This window comes from Coenobita brevimanus, chromosome 75 (assembly GCF_032717465.1).
Source record: "Coenobita brevimanus isolate Jiangsu-jjx chromosome 75, ASM3271746v2, whole genome shotgun sequence".
NCBI lineage: Eukaryota > Metazoa > Arthropoda > Malacostraca > Decapoda > Coenobitidae > Coenobita > Coenobita brevimanus.
The window spans coordinates 6,079,630-6,093,960 of NC_137028.1; the positions used below are offsets into that span (position 1 = coordinate 6,079,630).

At 38.9% G+C, this 14,331-nt stretch overlaps 1 long non-coding RNA gene across 1 annotated transcript; it reads right to left on the minus strand.

Moving 5' to 3' along the window:
* Positions 1-11,567: 11,567 nt before the first annotated feature.
* Positions 11,568-14,268, minus strand: LOC145408049 (uncharacterized). Its single transcript, XR_013898853.1, has 3 exons — positions 14,207-14,268; positions 12,987-13,283; positions 11,568-11,635 (listed from the first exon to the last, which is right to left on the minus strand). It is a non-coding gene; the product is annotated as an uncharacterized LOC145408049 (long non-coding RNA).
* Positions 14,269-14,331: the final 63 nt, after the last annotated feature.

Genomic DNA, 14,331 nt, shown 5'->3' on the forward strand with positions numbered 1-14,331 from the left:
TCCTGACAACTAAGCTCAAAGATGAGAGAGAGAGAGAGAGAGAATTACCAGCATTCTTCCATTTCTTTCCTATAACAATCAACTTTCAATCAACTATACAATTTCTTTTTATAGAGTGAGGCTTTGTGAGGTGAGTCTCCTTGGTTACTAGTCAAATTTGTCCTAACTGTATACTGGGCCATACAATAGGCAATTTTGTGGTACAGTGGCCCCAAGAAGTGATGGCAGAGTGAATATAAAATAATATATATGGGGTAAAAATTCTGTGCCTTCATCACATCATAAAAAAAAATTATGGAAAATGAATAACAGAAGGCAGTGATATATCGGAAGTAGGTAGTGAGTAGGTAGGGAAGGGAGAGTTTGTAGGGAGAAAGTGGGTAGGGGGAGAGAGTAGGTAGGTACGGGGAGAGAGTAGGTGAGAGCAGGTGGGGGGAGAAAGCTGAATGAATGTGTAATGTATATGTAATGTATAGTAATGTTTAATATACTGAATGTGTAACGTACAGTATGAATGTATTACTCCACACACAGTGCTAAGTATAACTTAGTATTTGCTTTCCATGATTTCAAATACAGATATTCTAGTTTCAAAAACCAATTAAGGAAAATTCTTGTGACAGCACCACTATTTATCTATATCTATTGCCAGACGCCTTAATCCCGTAAGGGGTGGCCACAAACAAATCACCTCCATGTTCCCTTGTCCCCCGCCATTTCACTGCCCTGCCCCCAGCTCACACCCTCCTCTCTTATATACCCCTCCACTCCATTTCTACTTTTAAATGCTGTGGTGATGATAGAACAAACTATTCTTAGCAATGATATCCTAATTAAGGTAGCAGCAAGACTATTCTGCCTTTCATTTATTTCTTTATTCCCTGACCTCCCCTAGCTTATCTATCTATTGCCAGATGCCATCTTTATCCACTGTTGATCCTAAATTATTTTCAGTTGTAAGGCGGTATGACTGACTTTGCTCTTTTCACTTACACTAGGCAATAAAGAGAGTACATAAACTATCGCAATCCAAAAGCACACACTGTTTGCTATAGCTTTTGTCATATTAATTATTGCACTCCAATCAGATTGAGCTGGTGAAGGTTTATATCCAAGGGATGGTTGAGGCTGATTGCTTATGTAATACCACTCAGGGATGAGTAAGGCTGGTCACTCTCATCTTAAATGTCAGGACCAACTTGCCTAGCCCCGGGTTCCTACGCTCCTCTGTGGGGGCGACATTGGATTGGATGATGATGATGATGATGATTACAAATAAACCACCATCTCCTGCTCAACTGAAAATTTGTTTACGAACCTTTGCATTTTATTACAAGGCAGTGACAAATTGGGATTCTCTGTTGTCGTCAAACATGGAGACATTGGAAAAATATAACCAAATTATTCCCCAATATTGTAGCAAAAATCACTTTGTAAATAATACTAACCATACTAGAATAGAACTCCTTCCATTATTCCTGACTGTCCCTGACCGACAGTTGTGGAAGTCTGAATTTGTTCCATATAGTATTTCCTATTATCGTAACTAACGAACTGTTTCCTACAATACACTCAAACCTCAATTTAAGGGAGCTCCATTTAAGGAATTTTGGATATAAGGGACTCCATATTCTACCTGACAAACAGACAAGACCATTCAAAAATGATACGTAATGTCTGGGTTATACACATTAATACGTTTGTTTATACAGTGCCCGTAAAATAATATAATGTAAATAAGATACAGTCACTACATGTCATAATATTGTCTTTATAATAAACAATGGAGTCAAAAACGATACGTAATGGCTGGGTTATACACATTAATACGTTTGTTTATACAGTGCCCGTAAAATAATATAATGTAAATAAGATACAGTCACTGCATGTCATAATATTGTCTTTAAAATAAACAATGGAAATTTTCAAGTAAGGGACATTTTTAAGTAAGGGACAAGTTGATTCCCCATTTAGTCCCTTAAATCGAGACTTGAGTGTATACCAGTACTTTGACATTAACTTTGTAAAGATATAACAAAGAGTGTGTGTGTTATTGCTGACCAAAATCTGGATACTCCGGCATCACTTCTTAGGCTGACTGTACAAATGAGTCTTCTTAGTTAATAGTCAAATTATGCCTACATGACAATACCACACCATACACTAAATAATTGAGGTACGAATGTATCTCTTTGGTTACTAGTCAAATTTTGCCTATTAGATGACTATACCTGGCCATACACAGTAATTATAAAGTACAAATGAGTCTCCTTGATTACTAGTCAAATTCTGCCGACGAGGCGTTTTTTGTAGCACCTCGGAAAGTCAAAAAGGTTTGAGATTCCACTGTTGGAAAGTCAAACTCCTCACCGAGGAGTTTGCCTCTGCAGTGGTGCATACCCAAACTACCAATCAGCGTGTTGTGTAGCGGAGTGTAGCCAGTTAGGGAGTTTAGCATGGTGTTTAATTCGCAAGATCAGAAGATAACTATTCAATTTTTTATATTATAATGCATAACAAATTATCATGTTAATGACTATATGACAATAAGGAATTCTAACAATGTACTTTATTATGAAAATCAATCAATTTAAATGTTCCGTCTCGCACCAGCTCGCACCTCCAGCCCCAAAATGGCCGACACGTCCAATGAATTGACTGTGGTTTTGGCTTCGTTCCAACGAAAGTACAAAATTACAAAATCCTTACGTAACGTCTCAGTCAGTCATAAGTATTTTCATGTTACGTGTTTTTGAGGGATATAGATGCATTTCCAAACCGTGAAATGTGCTTGGATCCCAAAATTTTCCAGTTTATCATACGTCTTACCGCAGGAACTGCAGCCATTGAAACAAGTTTACAAATCCACCGCGAGGTTGGACTTACTTGAAAAGAGTAGGAGAGTAAATGGTTTCTACTGGCCTTAATTTCTGCTTCAGAATGGAACAAAAATTGTAAGTAATGCTCCTACGTTTATCTTAAGAGCATAAAATGTCATTATGAAAAAGTTGTCATCTCATTTCCTTGCAGACTGGCTATGTACAACAGTTCTTCCAGGGCTCACAGTGCTAGTTCGTCTGGCTGTGCTATTGCTTATCGTTCTGTAAACTCCAACAGCGGAAACCCAAACCCTTTTTACTTTCCGAGGTGCTACAAAAAACGCCTAAGATGACTATACCTGGCCATACACTCAGTAATTAAGAGGCATGAGTCTCCTTGGTTACTAGTCAAATTTCCCTTACACAATGACTATACCTGGCCATACACTGAGTAATTATGAGGTAAGAGTGAGTCTCCTTCGTTACTAGTTTGATTTTCCCTCTAAACTGGGTATGTTTCTCCCTAACACCTCTTCCTTAGTGGAGGCGGTGGCTCAGTCGGTAGAGAGGAGGCCTACAGTCCTAACGGACCCAGGTTCAAATCCTGGCTGGGGCAGGGAACAGTTTAAGGATTTGAATTTCATTAAATCAGGCTTTACTGATCTACCAGAAGACCCGCCGACATGTAAAAATACCCCACTAATACCATTACACCAGTCCTGTATGAGACAGCCCTAGCATGTATTCAATATGGACGGTGGGTGTTAGCACCGAAGTGGTGACATGTAGAGGTGTATGGTATGTAGAAGGACTGCTGGGCCTTGATAGCAGGCTGTCAAGCCTATGCCCAGAGTCGGACACACACACACACAAAATTATTTTGGGATAAGGTTGCCTGCTATCAAACTTATGTTGATTAAATTAACAAAAGAGGACAGCAGTGTTAAAAAGCAAAATAAATCACTTAGGAAAAGGAGTTAGGAACGTTAAACAAAAAGTATTTATATGATAAGATGGCAAAGTGTAAAAAGCAATAAATCAAGAACAGGTGTTAGGGCAATACGTGAATATTGTAAATGATGGGGATGGCAAGGTGTAAAAAGTAAAATAAATCAATGAGGGAAAGGTGTTAGGGAGCTTCATAATCCAACATTTTCACAGAAGAGGACGGTAAGGAGCTTCCCTAATGATAAAGACGTGTTTAAGGTAATTGGTGTGTGTGTGTGTGTGTGTGTGTGTGTGAGAGAGAGAGAGAGAGAGAGAGAGAGAGAGAGAGAGAGAGAGAGAGAGAGAGAGAGAGAGAAGAGAGAGAGAGAGAGAGAGAGAGAGAGAGAGAGAGAGAGAGAGAGAGAGAGAGAGAGAGAGAGAGAGAGAGAGAGTGAGTTAAATGGTGCAAACTTTAAAATACAGTATACATACATTGTTTCTTCAGTTTTCATATATTACACAATAAGGTGACAAAATTCGGCCAGGTAATAAAATTTTGTCAAATAAAAAATCAAATGCTAGTGGCAAAGTTATAATAGCAATAAAAGTAACTTGGTATCTGATTTTTCTTTCTAGTGCAAGCCATTATTTCTCTTTCTTCATCAACTGATAGAAAAAAATGTAACACTTTATATGTAGTGAGCACTGGTCTTTGGTAAACCTGAGAGCAGCACTACACTGTGTGAGTGGATGGTAAGCACCCCCACAAACCAAAAATGAGATCAAAATTACCTTCCTATTTTAAGAAATGCAAAATCAAAAACACTTCCAAAAATAAATCATGTAGCTAATAGAAATTCTAAAATAAAAAATTTAAGTATTGTAATAAGTACAGTTTTAACCCGTGGATTGTGAGCCACAATTCAGGCTGTGCTGGCCGTGCATCACCGCTAACTACTCCACCCCTAGAGAAACTTACATGGCGCTACACAAAGACAGAGATTATTTTTTTTTCACCAGATGATGCCTTGGATGTTTATTTTCAAGTATATAATAAACAAATTTTTTTATTTTATTTTGTCACTACTCCACCCCTACTCAGACTTACACACGGCGCTACACAAAGATGGAGAGATTATTATTATTATTTTTCCACCAGATGATGCCCTGGATGTTTATTTTCAAGTTTATAATACACAAAAACCAAGATTTTTTTTTTTTCCCCACTACTCATATGCAAACTTACACATGGCCCTATGCAAAGAAGGAGAGATTATTATTATTTTTTTTTCACCAGATAATGCCCTGGATTTTTATATTCAAGTTTGTAATACACAAAAACAAAACTTTTTTCATTTTTCACTACTTATGCATGGCCCTACACAAAGAGAGAAAAAGATTATTATTATTTATTTTATTTTTTTTCACCAGATGATGCCCTGGATGTTTATCTTCAAGTTTATAATACACAAAATCTAAGACTTTTTCCTTTTTCATTTTTTTCACTACTTATGCATGGCCCTACACAAAGACAGAGAAAGAGATGATTAATAATATTTTTTTTTTTCACCAGATGATGCCCTGTACATTTATCTTCAAGTCTATAATAAAAAAAAATTTCCTTCATTTTTTGAGCACCATGGGTGGGAGAAAAAAAAAAAAAAAAAAAAAAAAAAAAAAAAACGGTATTTAAACAATCCATGGGTTAAATAGAGAGAGAGAGAGAAACTTACTTGCTTAGGGACCACAGGAGATGAGCTCAGCCAAGGAGAGGAAGCTGAGATGAGCCAAAACTGAGCACAACTTTGCGAGACGAGTTGAGCCCAGCCAGGAGAGAGAGGGAGCCAGTGGGTCCTGTGGAAAAAATTATTGCATTACCAAGAATAGAGAGAAAGAGAGAGAGAGAGAGAGAGAGAGAGAGAGAGAGAGAGAAAGAAAACAATTAAACATTATAATTAACAAATACAGTAATCCCTCTAATATCCGAACACCCAATATCCGAACATCCCCACTAACCGGACATAATCCTCCTGGGATCCAATATTCCCAAAATGGGCCAAAAACTGCAAAAAATTCGAAAAAAATCTGACTTTTTTCCCTCCCATAATTTGAAATTCCCGCCTGGCGCCAAACAGCTGTTACACCATGGTCCCTTCACCCCTTCCTTCCTCCCCCTCCCCCCACCCCTGTCAGGTTGCCATTTGGTATTTTTCATTACCAAGTGTGGGCCAATTTGGTAATGAAAAATTCGTTTGATAATGCATTAGAATAATGCATTACCAAATGGATTTTTCACATGTATGAGGATACACAGGATGGAGATGGTGGATTGTTTGCTCTCTCTGATTAATCTGCTACCCTACATAGTGTGAAAATAATCAACATGGTGTTAGTTATAAGGAGAGTGATTACATGTATTTCCACTTGTATATATAATTAGTGAAGAATATATGCTAGCTTTACGAATTTGGTAATGAAAAGTTATATTTGACAATGAAAGTTGAGGAGATTGGTAATGTGGCTGTTGCGATCTGGCAACTCTGTTACCCCACCAACATCAACAGTCACAGCTTAACTCCGATGGAGAGCAGATACTCATAACAGTGCAAGCCACAGGTGCTTGTTTTTTGTGAATAAACAGTGAATAAACTGCAATACCTTGCCACTAGAACACACAGGAATTTACAGTGTTGTGCAGTGTTAAGAAATTAGAATTTAGAGTGCAGAGGATTAACTGTGGACTGCAAACTGGCGATTCAAACCAGTCCAAGACCAAGGGACTTGTAAGTACCCAGAATGTTTAATATTGTATAAACTCACCTCTAAAACCTCATTTTATGGTTCTTTTGCATTTATATCAGTCTTTTATGTCCCTTATTGGTGTGATTTGGGTCTTAAATAGGTGCTATGCATGTCCAGAGGGAGTTGTATAGGTGTTTTTCAGAGTTAGGGTCCGTAAGTACTAGTCCATAAGCTGGGGCCCAATATCCGGACAGGACCACTATCCGGACCTGCCTATGGCTCTATTGATCCGGATATTGGAGGGGTTACTGTATTTATTATAACATTCTCTCCTAGTCAGTCTCCTGCATAAATTTACTCTCCTAGTCAGTATCTAGTATGACAATTCTCTCCTAGTCAGTCTCTAGCATGACTATTCTTTTCTCATCAGTCTCTAGCATTACAAACTCTCCTAGTTAGTCTCTTGCATGAATTTAATCTCTCCTAGTCAGTCTCTTGCATAAATTTATACATACTCCTAGTCAGTCTCTTGCATAAATTTATACTCTCCTGTCTCTTCCATGAATTTATACATACTCTCCTAGTCAGTCTCTTGCATGAATTTAATATCTCCTAGTCAGTCTCTTGCATGACAGACTCTCCTAGTTAATCTCTAGCATGACTTCTCTCCTATTCAATCTTGCATAAATTTAATCTCTCCTTGTCAGTCTCTTGCATGAATTTACTCTCCTAGTCAGTCTCTTGCATGACTAAACTCTCCTAGTCAGTCAATTTATCTATCTATCTATCTACTGCCAGACACCTCAATCCCGTATGGGGTGGCCACAAACAAATCTCCTCCACGTCGCCCTGTCCCCCGCCATTTTCACTGCCCTGCTCCCAATTCACACCCCCTTCTCTCATATACCTCTCCACCCCATCCCTCCATCTCATCCTCGGCCTCCCCCCCTCCCTCAGTCAATTTAGCAATTATCAATTAACAATATGATGCTAGTCATGAAGTGCTATTGGAAGAAGCTATGTAACAGATTAACACTAATAATACTACTGAAAATAACACTAAAAATACCAAAAATAACACTAATACTACTACTAAAAATAACACTAAATTAATAATAATAAAATACACTTTTCATGATAGAATGTTGGTTTTAGTGCCACTTTAAAGCTGAATAGTTGTACTTTATCGTAGTATGTTAAAAAAAGGAGAACAAAGACAATAAAATGTCAAAATGATGAGTTGAAGTTAGGCAAAAAAAAAACTTTCATACCTTGCCGTAGAAAAATATTCAGCAAAAAATAACGAATAAAATTATATAAATTTGGTTAAAGCCATGCAAAAATACAATAAATTACCTTTACAATGATATATAGATTATGGTAATACTTGCATTTCATTATGCAGTAAAGCAAAACGAAAGAGATGCACAATTTTATTTTAGTCTTGGCCGTATATTCGCTTCGTAATAATTTTCTTTGATCGGTCAGTGTAAATACATTTTTAATGATAGGATGCTGGTTGTGGTGTTATTTTGAAGCTGAATAGTTGTACTTTATCGTAGTATGTTCATAAAAGGAAAATAAAGGAAAATAAAACGTCAAAGTGATGAGTTGAAGTTAGGTAAAAAAACAAATTTTATACCTTGCTGTAGAAAAGTATTCACCAAGAATAAAGTTATAAAGAAACAAAGCCATGAGTCAAACCAGCAGTGCAGTACCGCCACACACACAGCAACCATTCCCTGACATCATGCCCGAGCCTCTTTGTTATGACGCATATACGTGATTTACAGTGAATATTTTACAAACGTTTCTTAAAATGACGAATATAAGCATCATCCGAATCTCTGAGGTTGGATTTGAAATGATCAAACTAGTCATATGAATCTCAAAGGGTTAATAATACTAATAATCTATCTACACTGCCAGACACCTTAATCCCACAAGGGGTGGCCACAAACAAATCACATCAACGTCACCCTGTTCCCTGCCCTCTCCCCAACTTCTACCCCTCTCTCGTATACCTCTCCACTCCATCCCACATTCTTCCTAGTTAAGTTCATAAACATCTCTACTCCATCCCTCCATCTCATCCTTGGTCTCCCTCTCCACCTCACTCACACTCCTAGTTAGTCTCTCCATCCTCTCCACAAATTCACTCACATATCCTTTCATACATGTAGATGAATAAGTGGGTCAATGCATATGTATGTTGATAAGTGTGGGTAGATATGTAGGAAGATGTGGACAGGTATGCACGTTCTGTATGTTGGTAGGTATGTAGGTAGATATAGATAAGTGTGTAGGTAGGTGTGGGTAAATATGTGGAAAGATGTAGATGTGCGTGTACTGTATGTTGGTAGGTAAGTAGGTAGTGTATGTTGGTAGGTAAGTAGGTAGTGTATGTTGGTAGGTAAGTAGGTAGTGTATGTTGGTAGGTAAGTAGGTAGTGTATGTTGGTAGGTAAGTAGGTAGTGTATGTTGGTAGGTAAGTAGGTAGTGTATGTTGGTAGGTAAGTAGGTAGTGTATGTTGGTAGGTAAGTAGGTAATGTTGGTAGGTAAGTAGGTAGTGTATGTTTGTACGTAAGTAGGTAGTGTATGTTGGTAGGTAAGTAGGTAGTGTATGTTGGTAGGTAAGTAGGTAGTGTATGTTGGTAGGTAAGTAGGTAGTGTATATTGGTAGGGATGTAGGTAGTGTATGTGGGTAGCTAAGTGTGTGGGTAGCTAAGTATGTGGGTAGGTGCAGGTAGATATGTGGAAAGATGTTGATGTGAATGGGTAGGTGTGTGTGTAGGTAGTGTATGTGGGTAGAGTAGGTAAGTGTGGGTAGATACAGAAATAGATAAAAATACTCACAACCACACTATCTCCAATCAGCTCCATGCCTCAAAGCCAGACCTTCGGGCAATTTCTCTGGGTGATTTATTTCTTCTCGGCATCTTTTTTGGAAATTCTGGGCAAAGACAATTCTTGAAAAATTAATCTTGAAAATTCTTGCAATTTATTTTTGGAAATTCTTGCAACTTGAAAAATTTAACTTTTTTTTGGGATTTCTTGCAACTTTTTTTTTAATTCTTGCAACTTGAAAATTCTTGCAAATTAATCTTGGAAATTCTTGCAGATCTTGATAATTCTTGGTCAGCATGGGTATAGTTCGTTCTTGGCCATCACTCTCCTTGTTTTTCTTTGCACTGGATTTTTTGGATATGGTACTCTCTCCTTATCACCCTTCTTGTTCTTTATCTGGAATGGGGATAGATGTTAGGCTGTGGTGGTGTGGTGATTGTGGTAGTATGTGGTGGTGGTGGTGATTGTGGTAGGAGGGAGGGAGGAGGAGGTTGGTAGGTGGTTGTGGTGATGGTTGTGGTGATTGTGGTAGGATGTAGTGGTGGTGGTAGTTGTGGCAGTGGTAATAATACTTTAATATTACAAATACACAATTCTTTACACTACAAAAAATTACTATCAAAAATCTATTTCAATATATTTACTTCTTCAAAAAATGGAAAATGAAAAAAAATTATATAAGTAGCAATGGAACTATAAAATTCCCAAAAAATTATATATAAACATGAAGGCAGGTATGAAAAGTATGAATTTATTACTGAAAAGGAAGAAATATTGACATATCCGGTACAGCCAGGATTCCGGGGGCTTGAATGGTAAGTGAATGGAAGTGTGGCCTATTTGGATTGGGCAAGTTTGCACTGTCTGGACATTGCTACTCCTCACCCTGCCCTTGGGTGGGAAAGGAGGTCCCGATGATGATGATGATGATGGAAGAAAAATTAGCAATGTGCAGTTAGGCAGCAACAGAAAATGATTTTAATATTTACTACATAATCAATTGGGGTTGAAAAAACACAGGGCAAGTTGAGGTGAAAATTAACACCTAATTTTTCTAGTTTCTGATTTGCCCAATGATGATTTGGGGCCAGGTTATGATCAAATGATTTTTTTTCCCCCTCATTTAACTTTTTTGGCGTTTTTTAAGTTATGGCATTCACTCTGCTTTCAGGTGATCAGTGACAGTTACCCTTATGAGCCAAACCAAGGGACATGACCTGCCTGCTCTGGTAGCTCCAGTAGATATTTTACCCTGGGTACAGACACCCCAAAGGGGTAATAAACCTATGCTTCTTATTGCATCTATATTTAAAAAAAAAAAAAAAAAAAAAAAAAAAAAAAATATCACAAAACAGCAGTGCGAGGTGCAACAAAGTTTCATATCGAAGATAAACTTCATGGACAGCAATACTATTTTTCTGAAGGTCATGAATGCTGCAAAAATGCTATTTCCTTCTCCTAAAAAGGCAAAGCATTAGAAGAACGTGAAGTTAGTATGGGTCAGTCCAAACAAGTAAGTTGCCAGGACAAGAAAGCACTCAGAGTGTATACCTCTGTCAGTGCCATTGCAGGATCCTGATCCTGATCTGGATCTGCCCCAAAATTTAATCCTTTTTGGCCCATGACCCACCCTTCCACAAAATTTTACTGAAATTGAAATTCATTGAGATACTGTGTGGACAAACAATGAACACAAAGTGAATACATAACCTCCTCCAACTTCGTCTGCAGAGGTGAAACTCACCACTGAACCGCCAAATATCTGTCTACTGTATACCATTTGGCTTGTCACTCAGTGTAGAGTCACCCACAGGCAGAAGGATGAGGACAGAATGAAGGAAAGAAAGACAGAAGAGGCAGTGTAAAGTCACCCACAGGCAGAAGGAAGAGAAAAGAATGAAGGAAAGAAAAACAGAAGAGGGAGTGTCAAGTCAGCCACACGCAGAAGGAACAGGAAAGAATGAAGGAAAGAAAGACAGAGGAGGGAATGTAAAGTCACCCATAGGCAGAAGAATGAGGAAAGAATGGAGGAAGAAAGACACAGGAGGAAGTGTACATGTAAAGTCACCCATAGGCAGAAGGAAGAGGAAAGAATGAAGGAAAGACAAAAGAGGAAGGAAGGGAGGAAAGGGCAGACACCTAAAGCAGAACTACATCAAGTGAGTGGATAACAAGAATAAATCACTCACTATACAGTGTTGCAAGTACTGCCTGGGCCTGCAGCAAGAGACCCATTTTTCAGTTGCAAGAGATGTGCTGCTTCCAATATACTTTTCTTGGGCAGGATTATTTCACCTCCCTGCAAATCAAAATAAAAACAATTGTACATAATGTATAAATAAAAAATCATTAGAGTATATATACCTAAAATAAAAGGAACTATATACCACATTTTTATTTATATACAGATTAGGTAGGAATTTAAAAAAAAAAAAAAATTGAAAATTGAAAGAAAAATGATTGATGTAGAGCCAAATTATTATGTACTCTTGTCTATCTATCTATCTGCCAGATGCCTTAATCCCATAAGCGGTGGCCACAAACAAATCACCTCTATGTTGCCCTGTCCCCTGCCATTTCACTGCCCTGCTCCCAGCTCACACCCCTCTCTCTCATATACCTCTCCACTCCATCTCATCCTTGGCCTCCCCCTCCCTCCACCTCACTCACACTCCCATCAGTCTCATATACCTCTCCACTCCATCCAATCTTTGGCCTCACTCTTCCCCACTCCACCTCACTCACACTCTCCTCGTCAGTCTCTTCCATCCTCTTCACATGGCCAAACCACCTCTCAAGTCTTCAATCTAACATCCCCTGAACCAAGTAGAGGTGAAAGGAGTATATAGTGGCGGCGCATGACTCTGAGGTTGTCATTATCGTACCCTGGCAACCTACCATTCAAAAGTGCATCCGATTTCGTTTCATATTATACACAAATCATTATCATACATGAATAAATTACACACGAATCATCATAAGTCATACACGAATCATCATAATACACGAATATATTACACACGAACATATACACAAATCACTTGCGTCTCATATTATACAAGAAATGGGGACGCACTTTTCAATCGTACGTCGCCAGGGTATGCTAGCCTCACACAATCACACTCATCAGTCTCTCATATACCTCTCCCCTTCTTGTCATCCTTGGCCTCCCCCTCCCTCTCTCTCCCCCTCCACCTCTCACACTCTCCTTGTCAGTCTCACTCTCCATCTCAATCTAACACTAGAGCTAAAACTATCTTAATACATATCTAACACAGGCCCCCTGGATCAAGTCAAGGTGAAAGGAGTATAGAAGTGTTATAATAGGGGTACAGTGATCTCAAAACTCATCTTATTTTTACTGTAGTGGTATGTATAGTGATCTTAAAACCCACCTCATCCTTGGCCTCCCCCTACCTCTCCCCACTCCACCTCACACTCGTCAGTCTCTCATTAACCTCTCCACTCCATCCATCTCATTCTTGGCCTTCCCCTCCCTGACCCTCTCATTAGTCTCTCATATACCCCTCCTCCTCACAACACCAATACATTCCAGTCCCATCCTTCCTCTCAACTCTTCTATCTAGCCTCCCCTAAACCAAGTACAAGTGAAATGAGTACAGTAGGGGTACAGTACTCCCAAAACCCACCTTGTATATCCCCCACCGACGCTTCAACGACTGGTGCTGGCTGGCGAAGTGGCGGGCCTCCAGGACTGTTGGGAGTGCCCCGCATGGCTCAGTCTTCGAGACTCCACCACCCGAACTCCGCTACCCGACCGCCGCTGGATTGACTAACCGCACCTACAGCCTCCCTCCTTCTCCACCCTTTAGTCCCAGGTCATACAGTCATTGGGCAGCCAGCTATGGGGTCGAAATGGAGCAAGGGTGTCTGGCCATGCCTCCCGGATCACGCGAGAGTTGGGCAGCCCCGCACCTGTGGCCACACTGCAAGGAAAAACAGGAAATTAACACCACAATAAATGCTACATAAAGGAAAAACAGGAAAAAATTACTGCTAGAATTAACACCACAAATAATGCTACACTGAAAGGACAAACAGGAAAAAATTAATGCTAGAATTAACAACGCAATTAATGCTACACTAAAAGGAAAAACAGGAAAAAATTAATGCTAGAATTAACACCACAATTAACGCTACACTAAAAGGACAAACAGGAAAATATTAATGCCAGAATTAATACCACAATTAATGCTATATGGAAAAACAGGAATTTAATCAGTCTAATTCTACAATAACCACCACAATTATCAACCACCATTACAGATTATATAGGATATTTTCCGAGCTATGAATCAAGTATATAAATTCTCTTAGCCATCAAGTATAATTTTCTTAGCTATGAATCGAGTACGTACATAAATTCTCTTAGCTAAGAAAAAGTATATAAATTCTCTTAGCTACAAAAAAATATATCAATTCTCTTAGCTACGAATCAAGTATATAAACTGTCAGCTACGGTGTAATTTTCTTAATACGAATAATGTATATATTCTCTTGGCTATGTAGTCAAGTTTTCTTAGCAATGAAAAAAGTATATTATTTTATCTAAGAACCAAATACATAAATTCTTAGTTATGAATAAAGAATGAAAGACTGACTAAGAGGGTGTATGTAGGTGAGGTGGAGGGAGGAAGACCGAGGATGAGGGGGATGGATGGAGTGGAGGTATATGAGGGAGTGGCCTATGAGTTGGGGGAAGGGCAGTTAAATGGTGGGTGACAGAGCGACTTGGAGGTGTTTTGTCTGCGGCCACCCTTTGCCAGATTAGGGCGTCGGGCTAGATAGATAGATAGATAGACGATAAAGTTACATTCTCTTAGCTATAAGCATACGCCAATCAACCTACCTTCAAAAAACCAGCCACAAACAGGGTCCCAGGCAGGAACTTCCCCTCAAAAAACAACTTGGGGAATTCCTCTCGTTGCAGCCTTGCCCAATCCCAGAGTTCACCGTCGACACTCCTAGGCTTCC